The sequence below is a fragment of the Mus caroli genome, unplaced genomic scaffold (assembly GCF_978045245.1).
Source record: "Mus caroli unplaced genomic scaffold, Mus_caroli_1 scaffold_13, whole genome shotgun sequence".
NCBI classification, from domain to species: domain Eukaryota; kingdom Metazoa; phylum Chordata; class Mammalia; order Rodentia; family Muridae; genus Mus; species Mus caroli.
Window position 1 is genome coordinate 58,855,380 of NW_028227268.1, and position 27,806 is coordinate 58,883,185.

Sequence of the window (27,806 nt, forward strand, 5' to 3'; positions counted from 1 at the left end):
GTAATTGTTTCTGCCTGTGAAGTTGTCTGTAGTTTCTGAAGAGAAAAAATAAGAATGAGATCATTGAGCTTGTCTTCTTTGGTCTGAGCTTCCAGAAAACTTCAAACCTAATTCAAAACTCTGTTGAAGATTTTTTGATAGTTCAGAGGAATAGAAAAATATTGAAGACACTGTTCTCGATCAGGCTTCACTGAGGTTCTCAATAAGTTACATAGATGGATAGATAGATCGATAGATAGATAGATAGATAGATAGATAGATAGATAGATAGATAGATAGACAGACAGACAGAATGATAGAATGATGGACAGACAGAACGATAAACAGGTAGACATTATATATACATATAGTAGGTAGATAGATAGATAGATAGATAGATAGATAGATAGATAGATAGATAGATAGAATTGAATCAAATGACTGAGGCAGAGGTGTATCACAAAAAGCTTTCTGGAAACTAAAGACCTGGAAGGAATGGGGCATAAGACCTGGAGTGTCAACATCCAGATTGCCTTGAGTTTCCTGTCCAGATCACAGTCTATCTCTCAGGAGGAGGAGCTGCCTTTATCCTGCCTGGATCCAAAGCCATTGAATGGCACTCACTCGGGTTGCAGATAGATGTCCCCACTCATTTCACAGACTCAAGACAATCCTCTCTGTAAACCCTCAAAGATTTGCCCAGACTCTCTTTTAACAGTTCTTGAGGTATATTTTTAATCCAGCCAAGTTGACAACTAAAGTCAACCATCGTCATGTTTGCCATTTTTAGTCATGATGGAAATGCAAATCAAAGCTGTAATGTCATGCTCACTGAAGAGGCTTTAACAAGAAGACAGACTATAACAAATATTGACAAAGATGTGGATATAATAGGACATTCATTGACTGCTGGTAAAAAAAAAAATGTAACATGGAACAGCTGCTTTGGAAAATAACTTGGCACTTCCTTGAAAGTTAAACATATCGTTATAGTGTTACCTAGAATCTCTACCCCTAGATACTCATAAGAAACTGATGAACGCTGATCCTGATCTCTCTCTCTCTCTCTCTCTCTCTCTCTCTCTCTCTCTCTCTCTCTCTCTCTTGTGTTCACAAGTATTTATAAACAACAATATCATACTATTCAATTAATGGTAACATCTCAAATGTTCATCAACTGGAAAATCAATGTAGCAGCATATCTACACACTGAGACTCTTTCAGTCATTCACAGTGAAAAGGCAGAGTCCAGTACAGATAAACGTTCAAACATTTTGTAAAGTGAACAAAGTCAGTCACAAAAGGACACATCATCTGTGATTCCTTTACATGTAACGAGTACAGCATCTGTGATTCCTTTACATGTAATGTGTAATGTGTACATCATCTCTGATTCCTTTGCATGTAATGTGTTCATCATCTGTGATTCCTTTACATGTAATGTGTAAAATAAGGAAACTTATTGAGACAGAAAATAGGAGGTTTCCAGGAATACAAAATGACATTAACAGGTGAAGGGATTCTTTCTCTCATAACAGAAATGTTTTAAAATTAGACTTTGATTATATGATTGCATAATTCTACGGATATGCTGAAGAACCTTGAAAAAACAATTTAGATGGTGATTGTAAAGTATGTAACTTATATCCTCCTAAACTATAAAATGTTTTACTAAAAATGGTTGCCCTTTTTCTGTATGATTTATTTTTAAGAGCTATCAAAGGATACATACGTTTAATTAGATAGGAAGGGTTCAGAAGATCACTTGTAAAAGATAATGGTAATTTTTTTTAATACAAGTAGGTGTCAAGTGTTCCCATCACTAGATGGCAAACATATGAGATGATACACGCTCTCTTGTTCAAATTAGCTAGGCTTCAGTGTACCCATGTTTGATTATGGCATGTTGTACATTCTCAGTAGACATGCCCTAATTTGTCAAAAATCCATTGGTTATTTTAGATCACTTGGCCAAATGCCTAACAGAAGCAATGTAAGAGCAGAAAGAGGTTTATTTTTGCTCACAGTTTGAGCCATTGAAGTATGGAAGGCATGGTGTCGTACATACTGAAAAAATCTTGATTGGTCCAGAAGGAAAGAGAGCTTCAGTTAAAACCAACAGTATATCTCCAGCTTCAACGTTACCTCCCAGAAGTCTAGTTCTCCAGCTAAACACTAGACTCAAAGATGGCACAGAACCATCAACTATGGACTCACAAACATAAACCTCGGGGGGACATTCTAAGTGTAAGAAGGAAAGCTGGAGAGGACATGGGTAGAAATAACTTGTGTAGCAGTTTCCTCTGAGGTTAAAACCTTCCATCTTGTAGAGCAACATCTTAAGACATAAGATATGAAAGGGGAGGTAAAACAACATGGTACTTTAAGAAAAAATATATACAAGGAAATGAAGCACTCCAATTTGTACAGAAACTTGTAAGACAGGAAATAAACAACTCAAAAGAGCTTCAGGAAGTCCCTGAAACTGACCAGATTCACTAGGTCCCTACCACCTCAAGAGTACATACACTGTGAAGTCAGCTGAGAGAAGCCTCCCAGATGAGCCAAGCATCAAAAGAAGGCTCTGAGAGAAGCCCAGAATACAAGAAGACTAGAAAAAGCAGAAACCAGCTAAGCCGCTTTGGAAATTATTGAGTGGCCTGCAAGCTGTGTAGTGAGCTCCAGGTTCCCAGCTTGTGTGAGCTCTCAGCCATGCTGGGGTAGACTTTGGTAGTGCCACTATTTTAGGTGTCATCCTGCACCTATAAGTAACCAGTTATGCACACGCCTGTAAATAACCCCAATAAAATTCACGGCTCCATCATATCCATCCTTTGATCTGTTGTTGGTTCTCTGTATCTACCTGAGGTGAGTAGACATTTATGCACATGTCCCCAGGAGTAGTGTCACACAACAATAAGGAATAATGGGAGCAGGGATGAAAGACAGAAGGATGAAAAGAGAGAAAGAAGGAAAAAGGAAAAGAAAAGCATCAAGAGCTGTTGGTAAAATGAAGTAACTGTAGTATTCATATTCTGGTGGCATAACCTAGCACTGTCTTAAGAAGGCAGCTCTGGACTGAATAGTCAATATCACAGGGGATAAAAAAATGTATAAATGACTAAAATGCCTCACCACAAGCCCAGAACAATTGGGGCAAAGTCACCCTTCCTTTTTAAGTCCCTGGGTATTTGTCACAGTCATAGAAAGCTGGCTATTAATGTTGGCATTCTGATCCCTAGCATTTCAGGTCATGCCAAATTATCTTATCTTTATCCTATTGTGATAGTAATAACTGGAATTTATGGAGACTAAACTGTACAAACTTTTCAAGATCTTGATACATTTGATTTCTTGCATTACTTGGGCCTTGAATATACTAAGTAAGTGTGTTACTATACCCCAAGCCTTCTTTTTAACTTGGTTTCTGTTTGTTTGTTAGCTAGTTAGTTTGTAAGTTAGTTTGTTTGTTTGTTTGGGTTAGTGCTGAAACTTGAATCCAGGAACTTACATATAATAGCCAAACACTCTAGCACTGAACTATATCCCTGTGCATCCTTTGACTTGAATTTTGAGACTGAGTTTCACAAAATTGCCAAAGCTAGCTTTAAACTTGCCATCCTTCTGTCTCAGCTGTGCTGGCATGTCTGTGACATGAGCCCTGGCTTCTTAAGTAGCCTGTAGAACAGGTGACATTACCTATCCTCTGCAGACAAATTAATGTGAGGCTAGAGGTGGTGAAGAGCTGTGCCTGCTTCTAACACAGGCCCTGGTGTAAGAAATGCGGGACTTTCCTCAGTTCTGATCCTTCTTGGCTTGGATCCAATGAGAGGGTCAGATGCTCCACTGTTCTGTCTCCTGGAAAACAGTGTTACCAGAGCTCAGACCTCAGGAGACAGATGGTTCCTCCAGATTCATGACATTTTGTGAGCCATAAACTTGTCCTGAGTGTCACCTCTCTTGTCTAGGTAGGGATTTCATCACTGACTTGTCCTATGATGTTAATTTGGCCAAGACAGTACCTTCTCAGTAACATCTGATTTGACTGGAGGGGAATCTTCTGTTTGACCTTCAGCCCAGGATTAGGGGGGCAGAAACAAACACTGGGGCCAGGTTGAGTGAGTCTTCAGGCTTGGCACTCTGTTCTGCCGGGGCTGCTATTAGTGAGGACAGAGAAGGAGCTTGTACTGCCATTAGCAAGGAAACAGAGCTGACTGCATAGGTGCAAATTCCAGGAAGAAACCTGCCTCCCACTTCAGAGCCCAGAAACAATGAGAGCCTTGTTCTTCTTTCAGCCATTGGCCTGGCTTGGATAAAGGCTTATGTGTCCTTCAGTTCCATGCCCCATCTCCATAATCCCCCAGCAGGCTTCAGCCAAGAATCCTGGGCTTCCTCTTTCTATTTCCTCTCTTAACCCGAGGGCCTGTTGATGCATGCTCTAGAAGAACTGCCCCTCATCTTTGCTTTTCCACCTACACTTGGAATGCTATCAATCTTCCACGAGTTCATATGGAACAAAGCCTCTTGTTTCCTCCACTCTGTTTCTATAGCTCTTATATTTGACCTTGCCAATGCTTTGAGCATCTCCCCAGTGTGTGTTACAGATGCTGATGCCCAAGACCACATGCTGTCATTCTATCTCAATCTTTTTCTTTAATTACCTTAGATTTCTGTGAACATAGAGTACTTTTAGAAGGAAAAGTAAGAGATAAGGAGAGAAAAGGTACAGAGGACATGGACCCAGAAGGACATGAGCCCAGAACAATGAAGTCTTGGGGAAACAGCCAACCAGCCAGGCAACAGTATCCATCTGGAAGACCCCAGCTTCTGGAATCTGGTAGCAAAGTGGATCTGGAATTCAGGGTTGGTCCTCAGCACTGCCTACCCTAAGAACCAAGTGGAACAGGACAGTGGTTCTTGTGAGTTGCTGTGAATGACTTGAATATTTATCCCTAAGTCCACTTTAGTGACATAGGAGCCATTGGCTGACATTCAGCTCTTCTGAGACTATTGGCACTGTAGAAATGAGTAAAGGCTGCAAATTAGACCTTTCTGTGTGCTTGCTTGCTTGCTTGTTTTTCTAAGACCTGGCACTGCGGTATTAAGTGCATCCCTTGAGGCTGCCCCAGAGCCTTACACAGGCTGAGGTTCTAGCTAATACATTGTCATCCAGCGAAGGTGTCACCATTTCCCCAAATGCCTTCTCTGAAATGCCTCAGACTTTTGTATTTGTGACCCAGCTCCTACCCTTGGTCAGTATTGCATTCTCTTTAAAGTGTGCCTCCAAGCACACATTCCACCCTATTACCTGCTTAATAGCTTTGCTTCGAATCCTTAGAAATTTTTATATGCATAAAGATGTTTTTGAAAGGAAAACTTATGGATATGAATAATGGGTTTTATTTATTTATTTATTTATTTATTTTAAAGTTCAAAAAATCCAGAGGGATATGAATCTGGAGACATGCTCATTTGCTGTGGAGGACAGAGAACGTGGGGACCAAAGTGCATTCTAGGAAGGCGGCATGCATTAATGTCAAAGGCTGAGCGAAAGGTCGTGATGGGAGAGGAAAGTGTTCCCATTAGGAGTGTACCCTGAGGACAAGTGTGGATCTGTGCCACTGTTCTGACAGAGAAAACATCAGAAGTTGGGGAAATGCGGGTCCTGGAGGAAGCCTGAGGAGTGAGTGCAAAGGTTAGAGCAAAGCACTGCGGCAGCTGAGTTGTGTAGGCTATAGCGGGAAATGAAGCTTGGAGGAAGGCTACGACTTGTCTTCCACGAGCCCCTTGTGCAATGGAACCACTCTCACCACTAAAGCTACCCACTTTCTGAGTTCTAATTCAAAAGGCATAACTTTTACCTTTCCTCCTTTCTATCTTTTTTTTTCCTTAGATGCTAGCTTAAAGCCTATACATGTTTTCCCTGATAGTTAGGTCAACAGTTATAACATGTCAAATAGGAGAGTCTTCGACTTTAAGTTGGAAATGTAGAGAACACTTGCTAAATTAGGAATTCTCAGGGTTCAAGTAGTAATTGTGGTCCACTGCCAGAAAAAAAAATCCTGGTCAGGAGAATTGACTCTCTGGCCTGGGTGCAGACCCTGCATTCCAGCTGGGCTGAGTCCATCACAGGCCAAGAGACCACACCAAGGAAGGTGGTCTCACTCTGATCCATGCTAAAGAGGTGGGTGAGAGACTTTCCCTTTAAGGGGACTGTATGTTTCCCTCTCAAAATTCTCCTTCCCTAGCATAGTCCCTAAGTGATGCAGCTACAAGGTGTGGTGAGGGCTTCTCTCCTTTCTGAGTCTTGACAAGATGGAGCTTCTTTTCTTTTCTTTCTTTTTCCTTTCTCTTTTTTCCCCTTCTTTTTCTTTTCCGTGTTGGTCAGAACTGTGCTTTTTCTGATACTTTAGACTCGCTTACTTTTTCTCACTCTTTCTCTAAAGCCTATGCCCTGCCATGTACTTGCTTGACAAATAACTTTTTTTTTTAACTTCTCTTTATTCTCCTCCTCCAGGCAGCTGCTGGGATCTATAACTACCCTGCCCTGGGGTGTTTCTCATTTAAACCCTTAATGAAACTCTAACACATCATTCGTAAACTTCTATGTAAGTCCATTCTTAAATTCTTTTATTGATAATGTCCCCCCCTCCCATTATCATCTGGCAAGCACAAAGGGATTCCCCAAAATTCCAGTAACAATGTTGCTATGCTCAGAATCACTGTCATCAATAAGTGTGACTTAAGTTGGCCCTTTCCAATGTGCTGTTCTGTAGCAGCTGCCACACCTTGGAACTTGTTAGAAATGCAACTGGGGTCTCACCCCAGCCCTGGTAAGTCGGAAGGGAGTGGGGACCTGCCATCTGGATTTTAATAAGCAGCCCTCCGGGGGATTCGGTACCCACTCAAGTGTGAAAACCATTTCCTTAAATGTACTGGGAGAAGAGAATTTGCATGAATGTTTCCTATTATTAATGATCAGCCCTTGATTTGAAGTCAGGGGTTAGCATCCTTCTGCATTCTTTATTGCAGCCCTTGAATGTGGGCAGTCTTAAAGCCTCCTGGGCTTAGACTATTTGTTTTCTAATTTTTCATTCTTTTTAGAATTTATCTGTGGGGGTGGTACATGTGTCAGGGCAGATAGGTGAAAGTCAAAGACAACTTGCAGGAGTCAGTTCTCACCTTCCACTCTGTGAGTCCAGCTCAGTGGGCTTTGCAGTGCCATTGCATGTCTCTGGGTTTCGAATCTTAAACAACTGAACAGGTGCTTCTGGGAAACTGAGACTCAGGCGTGTATCCCTGAAGTCATATTAGAACTGTCTCCACTTCTCTTAAGGCCTCACTGCAGTGTAAACATGAGAGTTTGATTTGTTCCTGGAGACAAACACTGTAGTGTTTTCTTAGTTTTAAAATTGTCACAGCTGCAGCATGTTACAGTTTGGGCTTGCTACATATAGATACTGTGTGTGTGTGTGTGTGTGTGTGTGTGTGTGTGTGTGTGTGTTGCTAAATAATTTTAATCTCTGATTATTCCCCCTTTAATATGCAACTGGAGGGTTCAGTGTGATAAGCTCTGTGAATATTTGTGTAGAGCAACCTGCTCCAGAGATAATTACATTAGCAGCATTCAGGGCCGATGCGTATCACCAGTACAGTGTGATCATGTTAAAGGGAAAGTGTCTTTCACCCGGGGACTCTAACATGTGGTTACTGTCTCCATAATTAACCCATCCACCTTGAAAAAGGAAAGTAATTAGAAGCAAGGGCAATTAATTCCTTCTAAGTGATTTCACTGCCATATCCATTGCCACCCCAGAAAGGGGATTCCAGAAGGGCTGGGAGGAAGCAAGAGAATAGGAACAGCCAGGAAGATCACATCAGGAGTGCTAATGAGGCTTTCGTGTCTGGGAGAGCCAAATACTGCACAGAAAGTGAGGAAGCCCTCTGGTTCCAGGGTTATGCACCCTCCCTTTGACTCCCCTGGAACACCAAAAGATCCAGCTTTCAGGGCAAAATCCAGACCCAAAGAGCAAAGCTACTATTCACTAATCCTAGCCATTCCATAGAATATGCCTGTAAAACCGTTCCATCACTCTCCTCAGAGAGCGTTAGGATGGAAATACAATAACTGTAAAAGGGAAAGATTTTAAACTTAGAGTGCCAGACTCATCTAAGATCAAATAATTGTTCTGGTACTCAGACCATCAGACAGTCTCAGGATGTAGCGCCAGGCTGATCTGGAACTCACTGTCTTCCTGCTTTCTGTTTCTGAGTGCTGAGATTATAGGTGCACCCCATCACATTGGGCACATGGCATCCTTTTGGAGATTTTCTGTTTCTTTCATTAAAATGCATACAGTATGTTTTTCTGAAATGATAAAGATAACCTCTGTTTTCTGATAGAAGGGATTCAAGGCCTATTACACAGCTTCAGATCAAATGAAGTAACATTAAGTTTCTAAAGACTGAAGTTACAAGCCATTTGAGGGTTCTCTGAGTTCATCTCTATAGCCTTAGGCTGTATAAAATTCGGGGGGGGGTGAGTGTGGGAGGACAGTGCTCCCTGGTTGCAGGAGTGAGTAAAAAAATTCAGCATTAGGATGGGAAGGGACATGATTCCAGAAAAGTAAATAACATCTGTAAAGAATTTGGAAAGAAACAAAAGATATATAGCCTATTTTGGGAAATTTCATAGTTCAGAAGGTTGGGTTAGAGAATATGTGGACTTACAAGTTGGGGTGGAGGTAGCATGGAGACAAAGCTTATTTAAGAACGGCCTGTTTGAAGTCTATGACACACTCATACACAGGAGTCTGTACAATACTATAGAGACTAAATAAATACAAGCTAAAGTCAATGACATGAATAGCCCAAAATTTTTCCTCATTATCTAGTTTGAGTTGGCTGCCTATTAAGTGAAATCTCTCTTGGATGGAATTCCTGGCTCTTGGATCACTGGGTCTGTTTGTCTGCCAGCTATGATTCTCGTGCCACAAACTCTACTCACCCCTACTGTGTGTGAATGGGTGGCTAAGATAGACTGGGGTGTTATTTCAACAGCAAAAAGGAGTCACTGCAGAGTGTTGCCTCAGATATGGGTGTTCTGTTCTCTGTGCCAAGGGTAAAGAGGCTGGAGGCAGAGCCAGGTATGTAGAGAGGGAGGGGTTTTTCATCCTGCAGAGGAGAACTCACTCTTGCTTAGGGGACAAAATAGGTATGGCACCCAGTGGTATTTGGTGGCGGTGGTGGTGTTATTGTAGTTGGTGGTGGGTGGTGGTGGTGATTTGTTTGTTTGGTTGGTTGGTTAGTTGGTTAGTTGGTTGGTGTTAGTTGGTTGGTTGGTTGGTTAGTTGGTTGATTAATTTTTTTGAAGCAGGGTCTACTATTGTAACCTAGAATGGCTTAGAGCTTACTATGTCGCTGAGGATCCCGTGGAACCATTGGTAGTCCTCCTGGTTCAGTGTCCAAGGTGCTAAGATTGCAGATGAGAGTCACCAAGCTTGACTGTGGTAGCAGTTCTAAAGCAGGCCATATTGTAGGGTACACAGAACACAGGAAGGGAGAAAATGAATGCACTTGGATTCTAAAACCAGGATTGTCTCTAGACAGGCTGAATCCCAAATGGAATGCATCAGTCCCTGAATCCTCCAATGAAGATATCAAATCCTTAACAACTACAGGCAGACACATTATAGTCAAATGAACTGTTCTTATTGTGAGTACTACCATGAGGGCACCAGAGGAGGATGTCAGGCCACAAAGGAAAAACAGCATACATTGCAGGTCTTCTTATGCCTTGTATGTAACTCAGTAGGAGAAACTGAGAATAACTGCTTTCCCTCTGAAGTTCATGCTGTTTTTCAATACAGCCTCTGGCCACACTAGCTCATTTTTGGCTCTGAAAGCGCCAAATTATACAGAGTTTAGAATTGCAGCTGGTGGTACAATTTGCTAGTGTCCAAAATCTAGGATGGCTCCAGTTTGAGGAAGTATTGAGCAAGCCCCAACCATACTAACTCCATCACAGCACTCTGTGATGAGAAAACAGAGAAAAACACTGGACCAGATGCAAAGCCCATGAGGGTAGCACTCTGGAAAGAAGGTGAGGTTGTGAAACATACGCTTCACAACTGGGAGTGCAATGGGCTCACCACCTTTCCCCTGATGACATGAAATCAAGAAAGCCTGGGGTCAGCGGAGATCTGTGCAGACAGAGCCAGCCAGGAGCTCCAGTTCTAGTTCTGTTTCAGAAAACAGGAAAGAAGTGACGTGCCTTCACACTTAGAAGTAAGGATGTGTTCCTATTTGATTTCTCACTCTCCTTCATTTCCCATTTTTGTCAGTGAAGGTCACCATACAATGCCTACGGAGACTGGATTAGGTGACCCATGACAGCCTGAAGCCCTAGAGTGGACAAAGTTCCCTTTCTGATAAGAACTACAGTTCTAAGCATCAGAAAGTGTGCCTGCATCCCCACAGATCTTCTCTTTGCTGCCCTACCTCCTGGCTTACCAGGCACAATCACAGAAAGTACAAATTACAGTGATATAAATAACACCTCAGCTTTCTATCCATAGGAGAGCCCCAGGATGTCTGAAAATGCAAAAGGAATCAGGAAAATTGGAGGAGATCTCCTGGGCCTCCCATAGGTGTTTACCCATCGCTAAATGTAGCCAGAAGCAGTGAGAGTTTAAGTATGGACCCCAGCAGTGTGCGAAAGTCTATGAGCACAGAGATCCCAACTGTGAACTGACCGCAGGGTGGAACGTACACAGGACAGACCCAGATAAACATTTTGAAAACATGACCAGCCTAGAAACCACAACCCACTAAAGGCTGGTCGGAACTTCAGCCTGAGCCTGATGGTTGCTGAAACCGGCCTGTCAACATCCTTTCTACAACACACGTCAGACTCAAAGCCTCACACGTTCCCAGTTTAAAAAAAAAAAAAATCCCACAAAAAACAAACACACACGAAAACAAAACAGAAATCCTCAGTTCAGACAGGAAGTGTCACTCAACAGAAGTAAATGCTGATGGAACTCCATGTTAAAGTTGAGTGACTGACCCACACTTCCAGACAAGCAGGAAACAGTAGCAGAGAAACAAGGCAAGACAGACCAAACAATTGGTGGAAATCAAAACTACAATGTACAAAAATTTAAATGTCTCTGAGTGAGACTGAGGTTTGAATTTCAAGGACCTGAGCTGGCATTGGAGAAGACTGGAAGCCATGGTGGGGGGGAATCTCACTCATGTCTTCAGGAAGAGCAAGAAGAACTGACACTACTCCAGATCTACAGTACTTAATTTTAAAATGACTCCAGTAACCAAATTTCTTATCAGAAGCAATGGAGGCTGCAGTCCAGCCAGAATTCTGTGTCCAGTGAGAGTGTCCTTGTCTTAGTCAGGGTTTGTTTTCCTGCACAAAATATCATGGCCAAGAACCAAGTTGGGGAGGAAAGGGTTTATTAAATTTACACTTCCATAGTGCTGTTCATCACCAAAGGAAGTCAGGACAGGAACTCACACAGGGCAAGAACCTGGAGGCAGGAGTTGATGCAGAAGCTATGGAGGAATGCTGCTTACTGATTTGCTTCACCTGGCTTGCTCAGCTTGCTTTCTTATAAAACCCAGCCCAAGAATGGCTACCCACAATGGGCCCTTCCCCCTTGATCACTAATATAGAACACATAAAAGCCACAAAAGAAAGAATAGAAGGGAAGAGAGAGGTAGAGGGGGGAGGGGACGCGACTGAAGGGAATAGGAGGGAAGGGAAGGGAAGGGAAGGGAAGGGAAGGGAAGGGAAGGGAAGGGAAGGGAAGGGAAGGGAAGGGAAGGGAAGGGAAGGGAAGGGAAGGGAAGGGAAGGGAAGGGAAGGGAAGGGAAGGGAAGGGAAGGGAGAAAACACAGGCAGACTCACCTTTTAGTTAACTTCGACACTCCTCCAGTGAGTTATTGATATAACCCGCAGATGGGAAGTCACTAAGGACAGACAATAACCAACACTGTCACCCACTGTGTCTAACTGGTGTTTATAAAATGTCACACCCAGCAATAGCTGAGCACATATTCCTTCTGAGTACGGAAGGGACATTTGCTGAGACAGGCACATCTAGGCTACAAAATAAACTCCAAATGTCCAGAGTAGCAGTCACTCAAGGGCCTTCTCTGATTACCATGGAGCTGATCCAGAAAACAGTAATGAAATTCTAGGAAGAAAATCTTGTCATACATGGAGACTAGGCAACACTCTTCTAAATAAAAAGACGGTCACACAGGAAGTGTCAAGGGGAAGTAGAAAACATTTTGAACCAAATAACATGAAAATACAAATAATCAAAAGCTATGAATTTCAGCTAAAGGAACAAAGGGAAACTGGGGGCCTGGAATGTAGATCCTAAAGAGATGAAAGTTTCAGAGGAAAGCACAAAACAAACTGAAAATAGGAAGAAGACTGGTGGATCAGTGATACCTGTAGAGAGTAAGGGAAGTCTTTAGTGGTTCTGTGCCACTGGCATGGGCACAAGCCATGTCAAGGACTCCAATGCTTCAAACTTGTAAGAATAGCAAAGTTCCAGCCCCACCTATCTGTGATGAGGCTCAGAGATATGGCAGAGCCTTTCTCTGGTCCAAGTGCACATGTTGACAGTGTGCGCAAAAAATGTCCAATATAGCTGCCCCCCCCAGCACTCCCACTCCAGAATATTCACATGCTGACGACTGTTCCCTAAAGAGCCTGCTCATACTGAGATGAGCTAGATCTTAACTCCTTATCCATTTGTGTATATTATTCCCACCTCCATTTTATCTGTATGTAATAACCCAACCTCTCTATTCAACAGTGTTTATAAATACTTCCCAGAGTGATGCAGCATTTCCATCAGAGTGCCCAAACCACCTGTGTTGTAGGACTAGCCAATTAATTCTATTCAAATCTTACCCGCTGTGGCAGCACTCCTGGCTACCCGCCCCAAAGTTCTGGGTTCTGGAATGAAAGACACACACACACACACACACACACAGAGAGCCTTATATTTTAATATGCCTTAAGCAGCTCAATGGCTCGGCCACTTCCTAACTCCACGAGGCTGATGTACTTTTCCATAATCCCAAATCATCACTTACTAAGCCATCTTGGCTGCCCCAGACTCAGACCTGCAGTCCTCCTGGGCCACAGTCCCCGACTCTGATATGTTGGCTGTCTCTCTGTCCTGCGCTTCTTGGGCATAGCAGCTACTCCATTTCTGGCATGGCAGCTATCTCCTTCCTCAGTTCCTTGTCCAAGAATTCCAAAAGTCCTACCTCTGTCTCTCTGCCCAGCCATTGGCCACCAGCAACTTTATTTACCAACCAAAACCAATTGGGGTCAGGCACCCTCAGTGTCTAGGTGTGGACTTCCTTGTAATTTTGGGGACCAAATTAACATAGGTAGCCTTAGACCAAATCCACAACACACCTGCTCCCAGCTGTTTGTTTGTTTGTTTGTTTAATGCCCATGTCTTTTCCTCATTCCCTCACTGTCCCAGTCAGTTCAAGCCTGGAGTCCATCTTGGGTGCACAGATACTTCTACCAAGAATACTGAAGCAGAAGAAGAGCAAGACCAGGCACACTGCCAGCTTAGGGTCAAAAGCAAGAACTCTTAAGGGCTACACGGCTCACAAGTTGGGAAATTTGAGGAAAATCACTTCCAGGCTCCTCTACCAAATGTTCAGATCTAAAAAACACTGCAACCCAACCTCACATTGGTTTTAGGTCCATGACAATGTGAACATAGCCTGCTTGAAGCTACCATGGTGCTCTGGTGTGTCAGAAGCACTGGCTCCTGAATTTTTGTTGCTCTAACCACCATGACTTCCTCACTCAAGACAGCCTTGTGATCCAAGACGGCTGCTGAAGTAAATCATTAAGCATTCATGACATCCAGGAGCTCATGAAAGATGGAGAGAAGCATACTTTGAGGGATCATCTCCAAAAGCTGGAACGTGCATGACTTCCATATTATCCTTTTGATTGGACTTTGTGCGGTCAGTGCAAGGGACACTGCAAATTGTGCTCTCTCTTCAGTGTGCAAATACATATGTAAAATGGGAAATGAAGAAACAGATAAACCATGGACTTACAATCAGTAGTATTTGCCAGAGAAGCCTTCTCAAGACGTTCTCAGAATAGTTTGTACCTCTGGGGAAACTGCCAAGAAGGAAGGAACAGCGTGCCCTGTGGGACCATCTGGGAAACCCCACTTTTAGTCCTGAGTCCATCTGGGCTCAGTTGCTGTGGATTTGGCAGAATGTGACATACTGCAAAGTCCTTCATTTCTCCCCATAAAATGAGACCCCCATGCTCATGCAGAACCATCTGCACCTCTGTGCCCAATTTCCCTCATCCCCAGGGATGCATCATCTCAGATGTTTCCAATCTAAAAGGAAGATAATAGCCACCTGGAAGAAGCTACAATGGGCCATGGCAAGGATCTTCAGAGATTCCCAAAGGCTGAGGTGCCCTGGAGACTTTACACTCTTACTTTCCTGTATCTTTATTTCCCCTCATGCTGTCCCTTTCCTCTACCACTCCTGTCTAACCAACTCAAAATGAGCTGCATTCCTCTGCATGAAACTTCTATTTCCACCTCTGTGTCATTCAGTTGTCTTGGCATCTACGGAGGCTGGCCCTAGGTCTCTGTGTAAAACATTTAGCATCTGTGTGTCCTATATGCACCCTCCTGTGTTCCTAGCATCCTAATAATATTTAGTGCAATGTTGATACTATATAAATAGTCATCATACTGTTTAGGAATGGTGTCCGGAAAAAGCAACCTGCATGCGCTCAGTGCAGGCAGAGTGTTCTTCAAACCAGCTTTCCTTCTTTTAAGATAAGCTCTCACATAGCCCAGGCTGGCTGGGTAGCCAAGTTGAAGGGTTCCCTTCAACTACTTCCTCCTGCTTCCACCTCTCAAGTGCTGGGGTTGCATCAGGGTCCCTAAATATTTTTATTCTGAGTCTGATTGAATCCATACAGACATGCGGACACAGGACTGACTAGACACCAGTTACAGCCGTCCTGTCTCTTTAATGTATCTTTTTATTTAAAAAAAATCACTTATTTGTATGTGTACATGTGTGCACCACATATTGCATAAGTCCACAGATGTCCAAAGAGGATATCAATACTCTAAAATTGGAGTTGCAAGTGGTGTGAGCCACCATGCAGGTGCTAGAAACCAAATCTAGATCCCCTGCAAGAGCTTCACCTCTGAACCACCTCTTGGGCGCCTTTAACACATCCTGAACCTTCACGGCTAAAGAAAGACCTAGCATCCCTTAGGTCTATGTCAGGGGTCGGTAAACATTTGGCATAAACAACCAGTAGAATACAGGTTTGACTATGAGGAGCATGCGCTGTTCCTTTCGTTTCCTTCAGTTTACACGCAGGGCCCCAGAGCATTCACAGATACAGAAACAAATGTTCGCGATAGTGCCAATAACATTTTATTGTCTGATTTATTTGTCTCATGTACTCTTCTCTCATAAAATACTTTCTAACCGTAGTTTTCCTCCCTCTTCTCCCCTCTTCACCTCTCACCCAGATCCACTCCTCCATTTCCCTTCCAAAAAGATCAGGCCTCCCAGTGATATCAATCGAACATCGTACAACATGATACAATGATACTAGGGACAAACCCTCATAATCAGGGCAGGATGGGGCAATCCAGTAGGAAGAAAAGAGTTCCAAAAGCAAGCAAAAGAGTCAGAGACACCCTCATTCCTGCTGCTAAAGCACCAGGCTACACAACCATAGCATATGTGCACAGGATAGCACAGACTCGTGCAGGCTCCGTGATTTCTCCTTCAGTCTTGTGAGCGCATGTGAGCCCTGCTTAGCTGATTGGGTGGGCTGTGTTCTTCTGGTATCCTTAACCCTCTGGCACTCCTATAGTTCTTAGTCCTACTTTTTCTTCCTCCTCTCCTGAGGGGGTTGCCTGAGCTCTAAGCTCCAAGGGGGAGGGCCCGATAGAGATCTCCAATCTGTGCGTGTGTGTGTGTGTGTGTGTCTCTGTCTCTGTCTGTCTCTCTCCCTCCCTCTCTCTCTCTCTCACTCTCTCTGTGCCAAATGTTCGGCTGTGGGTCTCTTTATCTGTTCCCATGAGCTGCTGGAGGAAGTTTTGATAATAACTGATCTGGGCTTAGATCTTTGAGTATAGCAGAATATCACTAGAAACCCTTTCACTGATCTTTTTTTTTAAAAAAATAAAAAACAAAAACAAAAAAAACCTTTATTTTCAAAAACAAGCACTGGGCTGAATTGACACACTACAGTCCCTGGTCTCGAATCTGGCTGTGCTAAGTCCTTGTAGCTAACTTTGCAGCATAGTCTTCTGTCCTTGTCTTTATTCCTCATAGGTGAACGAAACCCTTCAAAGGTCACTGTCCTGTATTGTATTACATAGCACTTTCAACCGCATCACTTCATCTGCTCACAGATCTGAGAACACACACTGGGATGACTTTTTCAGCACTGAGCTGAGGGGTGATCATCCTGAACAGCTGCAATCAATACTTTCTTCATGTCTGACCTTTCTTGATAGCCATCTAGGCAAAGAATTGCTCCATAGATACCCTTTTCATTCCTACTGGAAAACTAAACACTCTAATTAATGAATTCCCCCATTAAACTTTTTCCTTCTCTCTGAACTTTAGCTAAGAGTAGAAGGACGGCTAAATTGAAAATGAATCAAGTTTGCACTCCCCATTCTGTCTAAGGGAATATCAGGGCTCAAAATGTATTTGCTCTGGAGGTTTTCCAAGGTGGGAAGGAGACATCCAGTGTCACATGAGAGGGACCAGATTTGACTCTGAAAAAGGGTGGAATGATCCCAGCAGAAGGAGAAGGTCACAAATCCATGGTCCATCCAGAGCCTGGATTGAACCCAGAGACCTCATGCATAGCCTTCAAAGAAACTTTAAACAATCTGAAGCACTTAAAAAAATGAGATTTTTCTATGTACATATCCAGATATCATGCTTATCTGAACAAGTGACCAGCCATGGGTCTGAACTCTCAGACCAATAATAGCAAGCTGTACCTGGGCAGTCCCTATCAGATCAGATGAGGAGTAAGCTCCTGTCACACCAGGCCTCCTCCAAGCTGTCAGCCAGCCCCTAAGCACATAGATTACTACTGTCTGTATTGTTCTGTTTACAACAAAAATGTTGTACACTCTTTTCACAATCAAAAACTAGTGGATAAATAAATAAGTGTGGCCCATGGAAACAGGCAGCACACAGCTCATTCACCAGCCTGTAGGCATTTGGGCTTTGGCTAAGGACAGGCTAACAAGTCAGGCAGTGGTTGCATTGAGTTGTTGCCTCAGTTCTCAGTGTAAGCACCCTTCTAAAAGAGTTGCACATCCCTTGGGGTTGGGGATTTAGCTCAGTGGTAGAGCACTTGCCTAGTAAGTGCAAGGCGCTGGGTTTGGTCCTCAGCTCTGGAAAAAAAAAAAAAGTTGCACATCCCTTTTCTCTGACTCAGTTTCTTCCCCTGCAAAATAAAGAAAAGGGGTGGGTTTTTATTCCTCTCCCTTTTCTTCTTTATATGTGTGTTTGCCTGTGTGTGGGTGCACTTGAGGCAGGGGCTGTCAATCAAAGCCTTGGGATTGCCCCATCTTCGCCATCTAGAGGCCAGGCTTGCAGGCCACTCTGCCATATCTATTCCCATTTATGTGTGGGCATTGGGCAGATCCAGACTTTAACCTTCTTGCTTGCTGACAGTTGCTTTAGCTGCCAACCTTCTCCCCAGACCTTATTATGCACTTATGTGTAAGTCACAATATTTGAACTACGGGAGGAAAAACGTTATTAATTGAGAAGATTCCAGCTATCCTAAACAGATCTGCAATTGAAAGAACCAACCCTGAGAAAAAGGGGCCAAGAATCTTAGTGGGAAAAGCTGCATAAACAGACCTGCCACAGAGCCAGGTAGGGCAATGGAGGGGGAAGGGTGCTAATTTTTATCCTCGGCAGCTCCTGTTCACTGTTTAAAAGTCCTCACCTATCAGATACATGGCTTTCTGTGGGTGACAGCAGGTCAGAGAACCAGCAGGCCTGAGAAAAGAGGGCTGAGAGACCCTGTGCCTAGATATTAAAGTCCCAGGGAGTCTTCAACAAACAGGGGAAGAAGCAATTCCTTGGCAGAAGATGAGGCAAAATCCTATGTGGAGCCCAACTACACAATACACAGGAGCCCAGTGGCTCTGTATGCTTCTCAGTGACCTCCTGACTCCCCACTGTGCTTCAGCCTCAATGGCCTCCTCACTCAAGGCATAGACAGCCCAGAAGGACACAAGATGAGGAAATCTGAACATTCCCCAAAAGCAGAAACTTTGCCATGTGAAGGAAGGCCAGATCAATTAATGGAGTGTCTACCAGCTGACTCTGCTCAGAGATTCTAACTAGACAATGTCTGTAAAATAAATCTTTGTCAGCGAATTGAGCCAGGAGAATTGTTCCCCAGAGAAAGGAAATACACATCACTCTACCATCCTCATTGACTATTGATTCAGGACCTGGCTCCCAAGTCACCCACATCAGAGACATGGACGTCCGTGTTGACACCCAGCCACTGGACCCTCAGCATATGGCATGCCTCTGTTGCTGGGTGGCAGAGGACATCTCCCAGGCCACCTCTCCTGTGCACATCCGAAGGTCTTCATCCCTTGTCTAGCACAGGCAGGAGCTGATGAGCAAACAGACCCCTGTGAGCGCTTAGCATGAGTGATCAGCAGGAAGAAACAAGGAATGTGAGAGAAAATAGCATATTCACTGAAGGGTTGTTTGCAATAACAAGCCACTTGGGTACAAGCAGCTGGAAGTGAGCTCTGAAAGCCCTACAATGCTTAAACTGAGCCAATCATGCACAACAGCAGAGAAGGCCCGGCCTTGTAGAAATCAACACTTGGGGTTTGGGAAAAAAAATTTTTTTCCATTCAGCAAATACCCTAACATCACACTGTTTCGCTTACTGAGTGTCTCTGTGGGACTTGTGTTTAGACAGGACACACGCAGCTTGGTCAGCAAACAAAAGATTTCTTTTTGCAAAAATTCCATTTACCAACTCCTAATTGATTCTTCATGTGAATTGAGGAGATTAGGTCTTGAGGTGGAAACTGTAGAGTAGGGTCAGTACCTTATCAGAAAGGTTGGGTGACTGCCCTGATCCTCTTTGACCATGTGAGGACCCAGCACAAAGAAACCATCTAGTATCCAGGAAGCCCTCCTGCCCTAGATACCAACGTGCTGATGTCTCACTCTTGAACTTCAAAGTCTCCTTACTGTTTATACTCACCTCAATTTATAATGTTTTGTTATATCAATCCAAACAGACTAGAGTAGCTACTGATAATAATTTTTTAAAAATGATTAAAATGAACAACTTTAAAACCTCCACTATCCAAGAGGGAATGCTGGGATCACTAGAGGTGCTCCTAATTGATGTGACAAGAGGTGCTGTCTCTCAGCCAAAGGAGGTCACTCTCCAAGAAAGCATCTGAAGAAAGGTTGGACCGTTGTGAGGGGAATGCCCATCTCCTTACTATCATAGGATTCCAGAAGACTCCCCTGACCTCGCCACCATGAAGACATACTTCACACCTTCTGAAGACAGGTTCTAGGAGTCAGTGAGCCAGCCCAAACTCTTCTTGCTGTCTCTGGGCTCCTCTGAATCACATAGAGAACTCAGCTAACAGTGGAGAAACTGGTCTGTCCAGTTTCTTCCAAAAGGAAGCCTTGAGATACCTGACCTCAAGGTCTTGGTCTGAGCTGCTGACCTTACAAGGGAGTATGTCCCAGCACCAGTACTGAAGATTGGAATATTAATCTCCAGTGCCACCACACACAGCCTGGGTGATCTTGACTCTGGATTATTTTTTTTCTCCATTTGCAAATTTTAAATATATCTCAGTTGGCACATGAAGGGTCGGAGAAGGAGCATGCTATAGGAGGTTCTCAAGGTACTTCCTATGTAACACAGCTCTAAGAGCACTGATCTCATCATCACAGACTGTCCAGCAGCCCCAGTGCTCTTCATAATTTGGTGTATGATAGAATTACCTGGGAAACTGGTTTCAATGCTTACCCACATGGGCTCTGTCCCAAACAACAGCATCAAATTGCTCAGGCTTCTGAGTTTGAGGCTCAGATATATGTATGTTCTCATGGAGCTTTGCAGGTGACTCAGAACAGGCTAGAGTATGGGGTCTAGGCTTGTAATTGGAAGCAAGCTTATAAAAGCAGTCAAAGCCAAAGGCTCAGCCATAGTCACACGGTCAACCCCATCCAAGAGAAGGATCAGACGTGGAACTAGAATCAGCACCTAGTGACGCTTTCAGTGTTTCAGCTCCGAGGGGAAAGGCTTCCTCAGCAAAAAAGCTACAGCCCTGAAGGGAAAGGTATCCTGACAGTCAGGAACATGGGCATATTACAAAGTCACACCACACAACAAACCTCACAGAAGAGATTTACCGGGAGACACAAGAGGGTGGCGCCTTTACTCAGGCAAGAAGCAATGGGAAACTGAGCAGGAGATGGGCTTCTATAGAATTTCTTGACAGTAAGGTTTTCCAGGGTAGAGAACCCAGAGTGGAGATTGGTGGAATTTCAGGTCCTGATTTTGGGCCAAGCCTGTTGATGGGTGGGTTTTTGAGCTCTGAAATTGAGGGAGAATTTTTTAAACCCAGAAGTAAGCTCAGAACTTTGACCCTAAAGTGACCGTCTCAAGAGCAGTCTCTGCTCACATGCACAACCTACAGACGTCTGCAACCTCTCATGACTAAAAATGTTAATAGTGTCCAAACTCACTAGCTAAAACCACACACAGGGAACAAAGCTCTTAGACTCAGCTAGGAAACAATTGCACGGTCTTTTACCCATTGGGACTCATTTGTAAAAATTATACCTGTCCTATGTTTACCATTTTACAATGGAAAAATTATTTCAGGTGGGTTTTTATCAGTATTGCCGGTGTGTTCTCTGAGCCAGAAATGATCTGAAAGAAAGCGGAATGAAGAACTAACTGGCTGCTATGAAATTAGAAAAGCTGAGAAGGCTTCTCAAGTCCTTTCCTCCTGGTTTCTGACCCTGGCATGAGGGCCCAACAGTTTGTTCTTACAAGTCTTGACAGTGACTGTGTCCTGACATTTCCCAACATGCTTTGAAAAACTTCCAGCCTTATGTACCCTGGTGTACTGCAGTGATGCTGGGCTCTGGGTGAGTGGATGGCTTGTTTTCTTATATTTTTCTTATGCTTTCAAACAGTCTTATAGCCCTGGCTGGCCTGCAACACACTATGTAAACGAGGCTACAAGTTAACTCAAAGAGATCTACTTGCCTCTGTCCCTGTCTCCACTGCCCAGCTTCTGGGATTAAGGGCATGTTTCACTATACCCTCAAATGCTCAATCCTCCTGCCTCTACTCTATGAAAGCTAAGTAATGGGATTGTAGGCAGGCATATGCTGCCATGCCTGACTAAGTCCTTGGCATTTTAAAGTCCCAACCAGAGATGTATGCATGGCTGATTTCCACCATTTTAAGTAGTTTTGTGTCCTATTTTGTTTGTTTGTTTTTTTAAATGCCACACTCAGGAAATATTTTGAGCTATTAACGCCTTCAGTGCTTTAGTATCTATGATGGTTTCTTCAAAGAGTTTGCTAAAGTAAAGCTGCCAGTTAAAATACACTTGGCTAGACTTACATGTCAAGCCACCATAATACATACTTGTTACCAAAAAAAAAATTATTATCAGAAATTGAAATTTATCTTAGTACTTTTCTTTTTATTTATTGCATGTGTCTCCCTTCCCTAAAGTCCTCAGGGTGAAGTGGGAAAAATTGTCAAGAGAATGAGAAGAGAGCAGAAACAGAGGCTTCCGTTGACTGGCTTGTCACCCCCTGCCCCACTCCTCTTGTAACCAACATTGTATCTTCCCTTAGAGACGACTCTTTGCCACCCCCAGCCTGTGCAGTCAGAGTGTGCTCACAACCACTACCTTGTTCTTCTTGCTGTTACCATGACCAGCATGGACACAGTGCATGGGACCAGAGGGACCACCAGTCTGGAAACTTCATGTAACTTTATAGCAGCCCATGTGGCAACTTCTTGAATTATTGGGAACATCAGTCCAGCTGTGGCACCAGACATCCTTAGAATCTGGAATTAGCTTTTTTTCTATGCCAAGCAACTGATGATGGTGGTAGTGGTGATGGTGGGGGTGGGGTGGGGTGATTATGTTTAGCTTATAGTAATTTTAGTTAGTTTGCTGCCGTTAGCTCCCTTGAGAAAGCCAAATCAAATACTTAACTGGTAGTAGAGAAGCTGGGGTACAAAGATAAGCTGTTGCTTGCTTTCATGGATGTCTTGTGACACTAAGAAATGGTTCCTCCATGTGCACCAGTGTAATTCCACTAACTCTAGTTTATAGATGCCCCACTGTTCCTAATTGCATCTTCCCTCCTCTCCTACCTCATAGCTTGTTCCTATTCTCATGGTGTGACTCATGTATCACAGCTGCTCATATGCGCACCCTCAGAGGCTTTCCTTATCTCTGGGTGCCTGGCCAGATCCCTGGACCTCAGAGGTGCTGAAGCAGTGTTTGCTAAATTAAATCATCTGTGGGCAAGCTGAGATGATGCCTTACATGGCTATATTGAAGTACAGTTAAGTATAGTGCAGAAGTGAGCAAAGGTGCACTCGTGCACGCACGCACACACACGCACACACAGCTTCCAGCACCATCCTTGCACACACACACACACTACTTCCAGAGTACACACACACACAGAGCTTCCAGTACCATCCTTGCACACACATACACACTGCTTCCAGCACCATCCTTGCACACACACACTACTTCCAGAGTACACACAAACACACACTGCTTCCAGAGCCATCCTTGCACGCACACACACACACACACACACACTGTTTCCAGTGCCATCTTTGCATGTACATGAAGGTGCAGCTGTGGCTTCTGTGTTCACTCTCACCCCTCGTGTCACTGGATTCTTGTTTCACCAAATTAACATGAGCCATGTTTAGTTACTGTTTCCCTCCATAGCCACAGAGGATTGGATCTAGGGCCCCCTGCAGATACCAAAGTCTGCAAATGCTTGAATCCTTGATGTAAGATTGGTCAGTATTCCCAAATAGCCTCCCATTTAAACCATTGCTAGGTATGTTATGACTTGCCTCTGAGTTACTTATCACACTTAATATAATGCAATGCTATGTAGAAACCAATCTATTATGCTGTCTAAGAAATAAGAAACATATATGTATATGCAGGACAGGCATTACTCTTTTCAAGTATTTTCAGTCTTGAAGTGGTTGAAACCATGGATGCTGAGAGAATTATCCAGTCCACACTCACTTTACGAGCTCTGAAATCAACAGGCATTCAGACTCTTTTTATTCCAATTGGAATAGAAGGAGGTAATCAGCATGTCTCCATGGATACAATCCCTAGTCGGTCAGGTCCCAAGTGAAGAGACATCCAAGGGCTGGCTACACAGATGACCTGTGATGCTGGAAGCAGGGGAGGGTGACTTGAGGTGTATGCTGATCCAAAAGGAACATTGAGATGGTCAGAGAATGCAATTTCCTCAAGGGCTTAAGGAGCATAAAGGACTAGGCGCCTGGTTTCCCATCACCTAACAGAAGGATTCTGGGTCCATCTTTACTCCCATGCTTCATTTGCAGATGCCAAAACAAAAGGCAGCCATCTGAGACATGGGAAGTGGCAACATTCCTTGCTTCTCCTTCAGACTATGCCTTCTTCTGAAAGTGTGACACCTGACAGTGTCTCTCTGTGCCCCTTTGTAGACTGGCACAGACATTTCCTTTGAACTTCCCTGTGCAACACTGAACTGTGATGAAAATCAGCCCCCGTGCCCCAATTAAGCTCACTGAGAGCATTCATGCTCTACAGGGGGGCTCACTCTGGCTGCTAAGAATCCATACCCCTTAGATCCTATGAAAGTGCTTTCAGGAACCAACTGGGCTGTTAAGTTAGGAAAACTGACTGGTCCTTCTTAAGAGTCATCAATTAACAATAACTGAAGCCTTAATCTGGCGAGAACTTCTTGCCATCAGACAATGAGCACTTTGAAGCCTCGGAGGGGTCACAGGAGCTCCTGTTAAGGGGCTTTCTTTTGAGTGGCTTGTCTCTTATCTTGGGGAAGACATTACAAGCAGTGTCAAGCCATGTCTGGGGATCATGGCTAGATGCTGCCACTGCCTAAGAGGACTGTCTCCATGTTCTACTTTAGAACTGCCCATCACCTGTTTTCTCTGAGAGATTTATCCTCCAGTTAGGAAACCCATCTTGAGTAGCAGTGACGGGGCTAATTATGGAGGAAGAGGGCCTATGACACAATCCTTTTAAAATGAAGAAAGGGGCGGGGGCATGTGGTAGAAAAGAGCGCTCAAAGGACTTCACTTCAAAATGGCTTGAAAGGGGGATTGCTCTAATTCCTTCTGGGAGATTATTCAGTGGTGTGTCCTGGTCTTCGGGAGCTCTGAGAGAAGATAACTTTTGGGTTCAGTCACATGGTCACATCTGACTGATGTAGTTCCATAGTCCCTGGGAGGATTTGGAGGCTCTGAAGACAGGGTGGAGTTTGTAAGCCTCCTCTCTTTGGCACGGGTTAAAGGGATCAGAGTTCCTGGAGATGCACCCTAGGCTAACCCTACTTAAGATACTCCTGATACCTCTTAAACTCGATTCCCCATAACAATTCTCCTTTTTGAAAGGAGCATGGTCTTTTTGAACAGTTGTGTTCATCAAAATGTCTGGGATTTTGTTTGTATGTTCTTAGCAGAGGCTAAGTAAAATGGTTTTCCTAGTAAATTGCACATGGTAGTCCTGGCTAGATGGCCTGAAACATGATAGAATCATGTGTGCTCCTCACGAGACAATCTCAGGCACCTGTTCCCCAAGTCAGTTGTCTTCGGATATTGTTTCTCCAGTTGTGGGAAGCACCCATGGAAAGCAATGGTGGCTTGTCTGTTTCTGCCCAATGTCTGTTCTTCCGCACAGAACCGGTAATATTAACATGCATAGACATCACGAGCATAGAGTGCAGCAATTTTTTTTCCACATGCCTTCTTTACTCAAACGAATATTTCGTTTCAACATTTCAAAGCAGCCTTACTGTGTAGACAAGATCGACGTTGAACTTAATGTAATCATCCCACCTCCGCCTCCTGAACGCTAGGATCACAGTATGCACCATCATGACTGTCTCAAGAAATATTCTGAAAAGCATAAGGGGTTGTTGTGGGAGGGTTTAAAAGAGAGTAAAACATTACCCAGAGAGCCTTTGGTGGTTAATTCTTTGGTGCAGAAAAAAAAATAGCCAATTGGCAAGTATGATAGATAATCTTTGTTGTCAAATGGGCAAAATCTGGAATCAACTAAAAACCCAAGCATCTGATGATACGTGTGAAGAATTTTCTTATTTGGGTCCTTTGAGATGAGAAGGCCTACCTTAAATTGGGCAATACTTTTTGGTAGTGCTCATCTAAGAGGACATGGAAGATGGAAGCCTTTGCTTTTTTCCTGCTTGGTCTCATGCTTGCTGCGGCTGAGGCATTCCCTTGTTGACATTAGAACCTACTTCTTCAGACCAAACATCAAACAAGATATCCAGCCTCGGCGGCTGAGAAATTACCAGACTCTTACCCTTTCTGTAAACAGATAGCCATTGTTGGACTAGCTGGGACACAGCCTATATGCCTCTTTAATAAATACCATATACACATATAATATACATATGTGTATATTTGTATGTATGAATATACATGATTATATATTCATTCTGTAACTTCTTTTTCTTTAGAGCAATGGTTCTCAGCTTCCTAATGCTGTGGCCCTTTAGTGCAGTTCTTCATATTGTGGTGACCCACAACCATAAAATGATTTATATTACTACTTCATACCTGTAATCTTGCTATGTTATGGATGGTAATATAAATATCTGATATGCAGGGTATCTAATATTAGATTCCTGTAAAAGGGTCTCTTGACCTCTTCCCCAGTGCAGTCAAGACCCACAGGCTGAGAACCACTGCTTTAGAGACTCCTAATACACTGAGAAAAATCATCACTTACTGAAGAGTGGCTATTGAGAAATAAAAATGATCTGGCATCATGTTGGCTTTGCTGGTGTGACAGTCAATCCTTGTTGCCAACTTGACTGGATCTAGAATTACTATGGGTGTATATCTAGGGCAGAGTAGATTTCTAGAGAGGTTTAACTGAGCTGGGAAGACCTACCCTGCGTGTGGGCAGCACCATGCAGTAGGCTGGGACTACAAAAACAAGCAGAGCATTGAAAGAGTTCACGGATAGGATCATCTCTCTGTTTTCTGCCAATGTGATATGGCCACACCCATCCTCCTGCCACGGGTCTTTCCCAGGCATGATGTCCTGCACCCTCAAACTGTGAGCTGAACTAAGCCATCCCTCAGCTGCTCCTTGGTAGGGTCCTTGAGCCACCGCTGTGAGTAGTAACTAGGACAAGCCACCTGCCCCTGGGAGTTGTTGTTTCCTCCTGATGAGACACAGACATCCAGGGCTGCTCAGGGCACAAGGCCTTCCAGGTAACTCAGCTATTTGCAACTTTTGCTGTTTTCACAGCACAAATAACGTTATCTCTTGAGGGGAGCTTGGCTCTAAGGCAGTGGCTCTCAATCTGTGGGTCAAGACCACCTTGGGTGTCAAGTGACCCTTTCACAGGGGTTACCTAAGACCACCGGAAAACACAGGTGTTACATTATGACTCATAACAGTAGCAAAATTACAGTTATGAAGTAGCAATGAAAATAATTTTGTGGTTAGTGGGCTCCATGACATGAGGAACTGTACTAAAGGGTTGCAGCGTTAGGGAGGTTGAGAACCACTGTTCTAAAGCCACATGGTGTACTTGCTGGTGACATGCTTATGACATGCTTCCTCTGCTGAGTTTCCATGGCCAGTGGGTTCAACCTTTTAATCTGAATTGACTCACCTGTTGGGTTCAAACTCAGTCAAAACAGTGTTGACATGGTCTTTGATTCTCTTTGTTCCAATGACTGATCTGAGCAGCCACATTCCCACTGATCACCCTCCCTATACTAATATTGACCCTGGAAGACAAACAGAATCTTGGGAGGGGATCTATGCATTTGCCCGGTACCCAAAGACCCAGGTCAGTGATGTGAAAGCCCCACACACCAGCAGACATTAAGCGAGAAATCCCTAGTGCATTGAGCTGTGTTTGTTGTTTCCACAAAGTGGAGAGTTTAAGGACAGCGGGGACAGTTAATTGCCCTCGTCAGTGTCACTGCATAAGATCGATGATTTGGGGAACAAGAGCCAAAGAGTCAAGAACTCTGGCACAAAGCCAAACCATCTTTGTCCATGTGGGTAATGAAGGGAATCTGTCCCTGAGACTAAGTTCTGAGGCAGCACGGGGGTGCAAAGCTCTGTGCATGATCTCTGTAAAGCTTCCTGGGTCTGCTGAGCTCCACCTGAGCAGAAGACTAGGCCCTGGGGAAGCTATGGCTCAGCACAAACTGTGTCTTGAGGTAGAAATAACTACCAGTTATTTCTAGGGGTAGAAATAACTAAGGTCTTGTCATCTGTGCCACCATAAGTGACCTATGTCACAATCTTACTATGAGAAAGGGACCTGGTCTGCCCTGTATGCTACTGTTGGGTAGAGTAGAGTGCCGTTGATTTCCACACAGTGTCCCTGTCTCTAATGGGGGACTATAAATGATGACATCATTTCCA